Here is an 8,036-nt window from a genome sequence, read left to right on the forward strand (position 1 = left end):
AGTGCAGGTACTTTGCAGGCGAGAAGGAAGGTTGAGCATCGTGAGGTGCCCACCTGGGCCGTCCCTGGGGGTGCAAATAAAAGGGTGGCCTGTGCCTGAGTCAAGGTGCAGAGGGGACCCCGAGGGCCACAGCCCGGGGCACATCCGTTCCCCGCGGCCGCCGGGTCTGGGTGATACTGGCGCTGGGTCTGTGCTCGGAAGCTGCCCCCCAGGTGTGCCCTCCCCCGTCTCCGCCCCAGGCCCCTCTTCCTGTGGGGGTGGCCCCTGTCTCTTTCATTCACAATTTGCTGTTAAGTGTCCTTGTCTACATTTCCAAATTTAATAAGAAAAGGTTTAAAATAGTCTCTGCACAGTGAAAACCAGAAAGGACTATAAAAGGTTAAAAATAACTTTGAACATGTTTAAAAATATAATTGCTTGGGATCCACAATCTGCGGCTCTCAGCTGGCTCTGCCGAATGCCAGCGCTTGCGCTCCGGGGCTCACGTCCCTTCATTGACTCTCAGGGCCCGGAGGCCACGCACGCGTGTCACCCACCCCGGAGTCACAGCGTCACCAGTCCGTGCACAGTTCTGCGGCGGGGTCGGCACTGGGAGCTCGGCCCGGGGCCGTGTTCTGAATCCCCTTCTTTATGCATTTTGGGTCTTGTGTGAAATTAAGTAGTTTCTCACTTTATTTCCCCCGAGGCAGGCCGAGCGTCCAGGTCCTCCTGTTGGCAGCATCTCCCGGGCCCGGCTCGAGGGCAAAGCCCAGCTGTGCCATCGCAGGAGGCGCCGGCCGTCACGCCGTCCCCACCCTCCGTCCCCACCCTCTCCCACTACACCCGTCCTCCCTGCAGAGGTCGAACTCGGGCTTTTCCCTTCGTTGGCGAGAGAGGCCGCAGGCTCCCTCTCATGACACTGGACGGAGGACCTGGGTATGGCTGCAGCGTCGCCTGGACAGTAGCCTTACGGTTCATGACAGGCTGCCTAGGTGTCCGGCATCTTGGCTCCGAGAGGGACAGTGCAGGCAGGCGCGTGTCCCCCTGGCTCGTCTGGAGGTGCCTGCCGAGGAGCAACGAGCCCTTCAGCAGCCATGAGGAAGCCCAGGCTCAGCCTCTGAACGGGTCGGGCTGGGTCCAGGCGGGGACGATGGGTGCTCTGGGTTCAGTACTTGTCTCTTACCTGCGGGAGAACCGCAGGCGTATTATCAGGGAAGGTGGGGAACAGACGGACAACAAGCAAACACGCAGATTGGACGACGTTGCGCGCAAAAGAAAGCAAAATGATCAAAACCATCCTGAGGGAGGTCAGAGGTGGTGTCCGGTGAGAACAAGACGGTCTTAGAAACATTCAGAGGACGACAACACACCCTTGGATCCTGAATGTATTTCTCTATATAAAACAAAAGGTTAAGTCCGTAAAAGAGCCGGATGGTACCGTTGAGGAAATCTTTGGAATTTTAAGGCAAAGAGATGGAAAAGCCGACAGAGAAACTTAAGGTTCCGATGAGTCCCGGAGGCTCACTCGTATCATTAAATCAGAATTCTAGAATGAGAAGGCAGAGGAATTAGAGAGAAGGAAGTAACTGAATTGGTTACAGAGCGAAGTTCCAGAACCAGGAGATACGACTTTCCCGTTTGACAGAAAAAACCGAGGGCCCAGCACATTGGGGGGAGGAAATCTAGCCAACCTGGAGCCCTGGAAAGTTCCAGAACAGTGGTGAGCTGAGGACCAGGAGCACGAAGGGCCGGCCATGGAACCACGTACATTCCGCGAAGCAGCCCTGGCCCGGGAAGGAGAGCCAGCTTTTCACAGGGGATGATTTTCGAGGGGAAGTGCCACACGGAGCCAAATACCCGAACGGGGGACGGAAGACGGGGATCTTCGGATGTTATCAAACGTGTTCAAAGGTCTGTGCCTCCCAAATGCCCTTTCCAGGGGAGCCCCTGGCACATTCCCGTCGCCAAACTGGATGGGCCGGCAGGAAGGCCGCGGGGATGCAGGGGTGGGGGGAGGCATCCCCTGAGCGGTGGGCACGGCCGTGCTGGTGGCGTCTGTGTATCCGACGAGAGGGAACCCCGCGTCGGGTTGTGTCCCCAAGACTCAACCTGGTGTGTGTCTGAAAGCCTCGAGAGGAGACTCAGTATTGCATTGCTCAAGTAACAACCCGATAGAATACAAGGCAGTTATTAACTCTAGAAACATCGAAATCTTCTTTTAAAAGACAGATTTAGAGTCTGTCGTATGTGTCGCGTCAGTTGAATGTGCAGTCACAAAACCGTGAACACCACATCCCGATGTGGCCTGCAGTATAGACAGATCCTGGGGGAGGACTGGGGTTTACGGTACGTTCCGGAGGGGAGACGGGGCGAGTCGTGGGAAAGCAAGGCAACACGTGGGACGTGGAAACTTCAAGAGTGCACACTGACCCGTGACACGGGGACGTGGAGCCCCTGCAGAGCATGTGAGCCGGAAGGGAAAAGCCTCTGCCTCCTGAACAACCTCCATGAAGATAACGGGCAAAACGGGCAACACGGACAGTTCACGCAGACAAGACAGAGATGCAGCTGGTGGAGCTGCTGGGACCCGACGCCAGGGCCCTTCCCCGGGAGCCCCGGCCTCGCTCCCCGGAACGCCGCACGGCACTTGGGCGCTCTCCTCGGGGGCCGTTTAAGCAGTAAAATCTCCAACAAAACCCACAAAAAAATGCCAAGATTGGACACTGCCTGTGCTGTAAACACACACTGTCCCCGGACAGGCCCGACGCCGGAAGGCAGGGGCAGCCTGGGGCTCGGCTTGGACGTGGGCCTCGCTGTGCGGATCTGCACGTAGCCCTGCAGCAAGGGCTGAAGGAGGGACTTCCGGTTGTGAATAAATTCTGGTGAGTGGGTGAATTCACGAATGCTTTGTAATAGGTTTTAAAATTGGGAAGTGTGAGTCCTCCTACCTTGTTTTTCCTTTTCAGGGTTGTTTCGGCTATTTTGGGGGTTCCTTACAATTTCATAAGAATCTCAGAATCACCTTTTTCCATTTCTGCAAAAAAAAAGGGGGGTCATGAGGATCTGGAATGGGGCTGCTCAAACCCACAGATCCCTTGCCATATTCGTAATATTGAGTCCTCCGGTCTGTGGAATGGGAGGTCTTTCCATTCGTGGAAGCCTCCTTTAATTTCTTTCAAGCAATGTTTTGTAGTTTCAGTGCCCAAGTATTTTACTTCTTTGGCTCAGTTTCTTTCACGCATTTTATTCATTGGGACTCGATTGTAAATGGAATTGCTTTCTCCATTTCCTTTCAGATTATTTAATGCTGGTGTGCAAAAACACAACTGATTTTTTTTTCTGTTAACCTCGTACCCTGCAATCTCGCTGGATTTGCTCTAATAATTAGCTTTTGATGTGCATTCTATACGATTTTCTTTTTTTTTAAGCTTTTATTTACTTATTTATTTGAGAGAGTGAGAGGTAGAAGCAAGTGAGAGAGAGAAAGAGTGTGCATGAGTGGGGGTAAGACGGGCGGGGAGGGGGAGGGAGAAGCAGCCTGTCCACTAAGCTGGAGGGAGCCGGGTGTGGGGCTGGGCTCCTGCCCTGAGCCAAGGCAGATGCTCAACCAGTTGAGCCACCCAGGCGCCCCTACAGGATCTTCTATTTATAGAACATGTCATCTGCAAACAGAGATAGTTTTACCTCTTTCCTTCCAATTCGAATGGCTTTTATTTCTTTTTCTTGCATAATTGCTTTGGCTAGGACTACAGCACAGCAGTGTGAAAGTGGGCATCCTGGTTTGTTCTGGTTTTAGACGGAGAGATTTGGTCTTTCACCAACAATTGTGAAGCTAGCTGTGGTTTTTTCAGTTGCCCTTTATCCTGTTAAAGGCGTTCTCTGCCATTCCCAGTTTGCTGAGTATTTTTTAGCGATGATGAAAGGATGTCGAATTTTAGCAGATGCTTTTTCTGTGTCTATCAAGACAATCACGCGGGTGCGTGCTGTTTGCTTCGCCCTATCAATGTGTTGTAATTCGTGATTGATTTTCTTGCATCGCTGGGATAGATTCTACTTCATCCAATCCTTGCGTCACGTATAACCCTTCCCGTGTGCCAGGGTTTGGCACACCGGAAGGCACTGCTACTCCGTAATGTTCACGCCTTTGTCAGGTCACTGAGCTTGAGCTTTATCTGATGAGTCCAGGTCAAGGCCAAAACCCGGAGCTATCTTAACTGTTAGTTAATAACTGCTGGGTATAGCTTTGCTAGTTGGACATTTCAGAGAAGTGGAAATTAATCACATTAAAGTTAGCATACGAAAAATAGATTTCTGTTTCTAGGACTTTTTTTCAGTTCCATAATAGATTTTTAACTATACCGCGTCAGCAAGTCTGTGATCCTGCAGTGAATTCACACCAAATTTATCCAAGTTTAAAAAATAAGAATACTAAAACATTTGTCATTGTTATCGAACCTCATATTTAGAACATAGGGATGTGTGAAATCTGATTTTTTTTAATCTGATTTCATACAACATCAATATCTCTCCCTTTCTCTCTCTCTCTCTCTCTCGCTCTCTCTCTCTCTCTTTTATTTTTTTACCAATAGTGATTTATAATAAAATTTAACTTTGAAATATTTTTCTCTAGATAAATAGTTCCTAAGCATTACTGTTTTTGTTTGGTGTGTATCAAAGGCATAACTTATTGACTCACCATGGACTCCTGCATTTTCTCTATAATATTGTCTTCAGCTATTGAGTTAATTTTCTTTCTGTTAGTTCTTATTTTTCGTTTGAATTACAAAAGTAATAATTTTCTATAGTTATGTCTCAGTAATATAGTTTTTACCAAAAATGGTATAATTCTGGAGATAGTTGCTACATTTTCCCAAGATACTCTTTAAAAACTCATGATACGTGTATATGAAGTTATGTCCATTTTTACAAAACTCATGTCTTTTCTCTGCTCATTTGCTTTTGGATATATTAGAGTGTAGAATTCTTATTTCACATTTAAAAAGTGACCTCTCTGGGAATCCCTGGGTGGCTCAGTGGTTTAGCTCCTGCCTTCAGCCCAGGGACTGATCCTGGAGTCCCGGGATTGAGTCCCACGTCCGGCTCCCTACATGGAGCCTGCTTCTCCCTCTGCCTGTGCCTCTGCCTCTCTCTCTCTCTGTCTTTCATGAACAAATAAATAAATAAATAAAATCTTTTTTTTTTTTAAAGTGATCTCTTCCACTAAAAGATGAAAATCCAAGACTTTTAAATTTTTTATATTTTAGATAATCATCATTAAAAATTGACTTATTGTAGCATACAACTGTTGCTATTAAGATAACTCTAATAATTAAAATTAATATATATTTATAGCAGTCTGTTTTTAACCCCCTTTTTGGTGTTAGCACAGTGTATTGCAGATGACGGTTACTGTCGTGACTGCAAGAGCGTGGGCTCCATCAGGCCTGGGGTCGGTGGGCCGGCCGGTGCAGGGCTGCATGGGCGAGTCCCCTCCTTCCTCCTGTTGTCCCTTCTCCTTCTGGTCTCCTTTCCTTGCTTCTTGTCTTGTTTGTTTCTCTTCGTTTCTCCTGTTTTCCCCTTCTTCCTTCCTTCCTTCCTTTTTTCTTTTTTTCACTCACATTTGTTGAATAAAGAAGCATATAGCCTTAAGTAGTGATTTTATATCGCATCCATCCATCCATCTCATCCATGAGATGATCCATCTCATCTCATCTAACATAATTTAAAGTATGTGTGTGACCATATCCTGAAATGCTATATTATCTGCCTGCTGGATTAAGTTGAGTTAAGAACTCTAAAAGTTCTGCAGTGCCTCGAGGTCATTGCAGATATTGCTTGAAATACTTCCCTTTTCACAATACCTATGTACTCCTTATATAGTATTTTGCAAAGAAAAAAATTAACATAATTGAGAATACAATGGAAGCACTTCGATAATTCTGATTTGTTACCAGAGGAAAATGTGATGCTGCTTTACATTTCTGGTTACATCACTCTTAGGTTGACTATTGTTTTGACAGCTGAGGTAAGGCTGCCTTGGTATCAGAAGACACTAAAAGCAGTTTATATCCAAGAGGGCACTGAGGGTGGGATGGGCACCCCCAAACAGCAGGTAATTCTGCAGCTTCCCTAGAAGTGAGTCACAGCCAGCAGCAGCACTTGTTCAGGACATCTCCTTTGGTCACCAGGACCCTGCGTGCTGCACCTTGCCTGCATGAGCTGCTCGGGGCCTGGGAGACCTTGCTCTTCTCCAGCAAGTTGCTTGCGAGGAAAGGAAGTCCCTGAATCCACACGCCGGTGTCAGCGGCTGGGTGTCAGATCCCACAGATCTGCTGCCCCCTCACCCCGATCCCTTTCTCCAAGGGCGCAGGCTCGGAGGCTCCATTGCTTCATCAGGCGCAATTTACCAAAGCGGTAAAAAAACACACCGCCCGCCCGTATGTCCCTGAAACAAGATGAAAGTTCTTCATGAAAATGCTCTGCAAACGTGGGGTCTGTAGTCCTGGAACAAGTATCCAGGTTTCATCCCTCATATCTAAGCAGGGAAGAATCTTTCTCCAAGCCTGGTTGAGGGAGAGAAATTACCTGATTCATCGGGAATATAATGATTCCCTTTGAAGAGCAGATTTTACTTGCAGTCTGACAGGACGGTAGAGGATGGAGCGGGGGAAGGAGAACAGAGAGGAAGCCGGCGACTGGACTCACCAGCTGGCCTTCATCACTGGTCAGTGTCTAAGGAATTTAAATATATTTAAATGCAGGGAACACAGGAGATCCCTGGGGGGCTCAGCGGTTGGGCACCTGCCTCCAGCCCAGGCCGTGATCCTGGGGTCCCGGAATCGAGTCCCGCGTTGGGCTCCCTGCACGGAGCCTGCTTCTCCCTCTGCCTGGGTCTCTGCCTCTCTCTGTGTCTCTCATGAATAAATAAATACAATCTTTAAAATAAATAAGTAAATAAATAAATAAAATAAAAAACAGCACTTAAAAAAAAATCTAACCCTTCCGTGGTCAAACAATGCCAACTACCAGTTATAAAATAAGTAAGTCCGAGAAGATCTTAAAAGTTCTCATCACAAGAGAAGGTGTGTAACCGTGAGGAATGGATGGTAACCACACCTGCTGGAGGGATCATTTGGCAACACCTGCACCCATCAAACAATTATGTTGTCCATCCGGAGCTAACACAAAGCAGTATGTCAATTATATCTAAATAAATAAAATGTTAGAGATTCCTTGGTCTTTCACTTACGCTTAATGCTTTTAAATTCATGTTACTTCTTGGAAGACACCAGGTGATGAGTATTTGTATGTCTTGAGTCTGTTCTTAGCACGATCCCTTTATTTGTTCATCGGTTGCTGTTCCATCGTAATACTTTCTCAATCCTTAAAACTTTAAAATACATTTTAATGTCAGTTATCCAAGTGTCAACTTATTGTACCTTAAATATGCTTTTAGAATGAATTTTTCTCTCTTTCTGTAAATGAGCTTAGGTTTGTTCTGTCAGATTATATGGGAAGAATTGATATCCTTATCGTATTTTGTTTTAATTTGAGACCTCTCTCCATTTATCCAGGTCTTCGAGAGTTTTCCCCCATCCACCAATGACGGTCCTCCATACAGATCCTCACATGGATGCATGTGCAGTCCTGCGTACTGTATACTTTTGTTGCAGTCATTAAAAGATTCTTTTCCATCATACTTTTTGATACCAGCCCTGAGATTTCTCACATTTACCCGTGTCTGACCACCGTATCTCATTATTAATTTCCAACACGCTCCCTTGGGCTTTGTAGGTAAATAATCTCAAGACCTTCTTGAGTAAATGTAAGGATTGGACATAATTTTTGTCATCACCTTGGCACAGAGGCCAGAATATACATTTCATTGTAGCTGTTATTTACACTAAGTAATTGTGATAATATTGGGCATTTTAAGGAAAAAAGGATCCTTGCTTATTTGTTTTTTAAGAATGAATTTCTTGTATTAGTCCGACATTAAGTTTTTCCATGATGGTTTGCAACTGATTTTTTTAAACCCAATTTTTATATAAACAGAA

At 46.5% G+C, this 8,036-nt stretch overlaps 1 long non-coding RNA gene across 1 annotated transcript; it reads left to right on the forward strand.

Annotated features, from left to right (window-relative positions):
- Positions 1–1,530: 1,530 nt before the first annotated feature.
- On the forward strand, positions 1,531–7,678 carry LOC112664935 (uncharacterized). Its single transcript, XR_003140152.3, has 2 exons — positions 1,531–1,890; positions 7,554–7,678. It is a non-coding gene; the product is annotated as an uncharacterized LOC112664935 (long non-coding RNA).
- The last annotated feature ends 358 nt before the right edge of the window (positions 7,679–8,036 follow it).

Source organism: Canis lupus, chromosome 17 (assembly GCF_003254725.2).
Source record: "Canis lupus dingo isolate Sandy chromosome 17, ASM325472v2, whole genome shotgun sequence".
NCBI classification, from domain to species: Eukaryota; Metazoa; Chordata; class Mammalia; order Carnivora; family Canidae; genus Canis; species Canis lupus.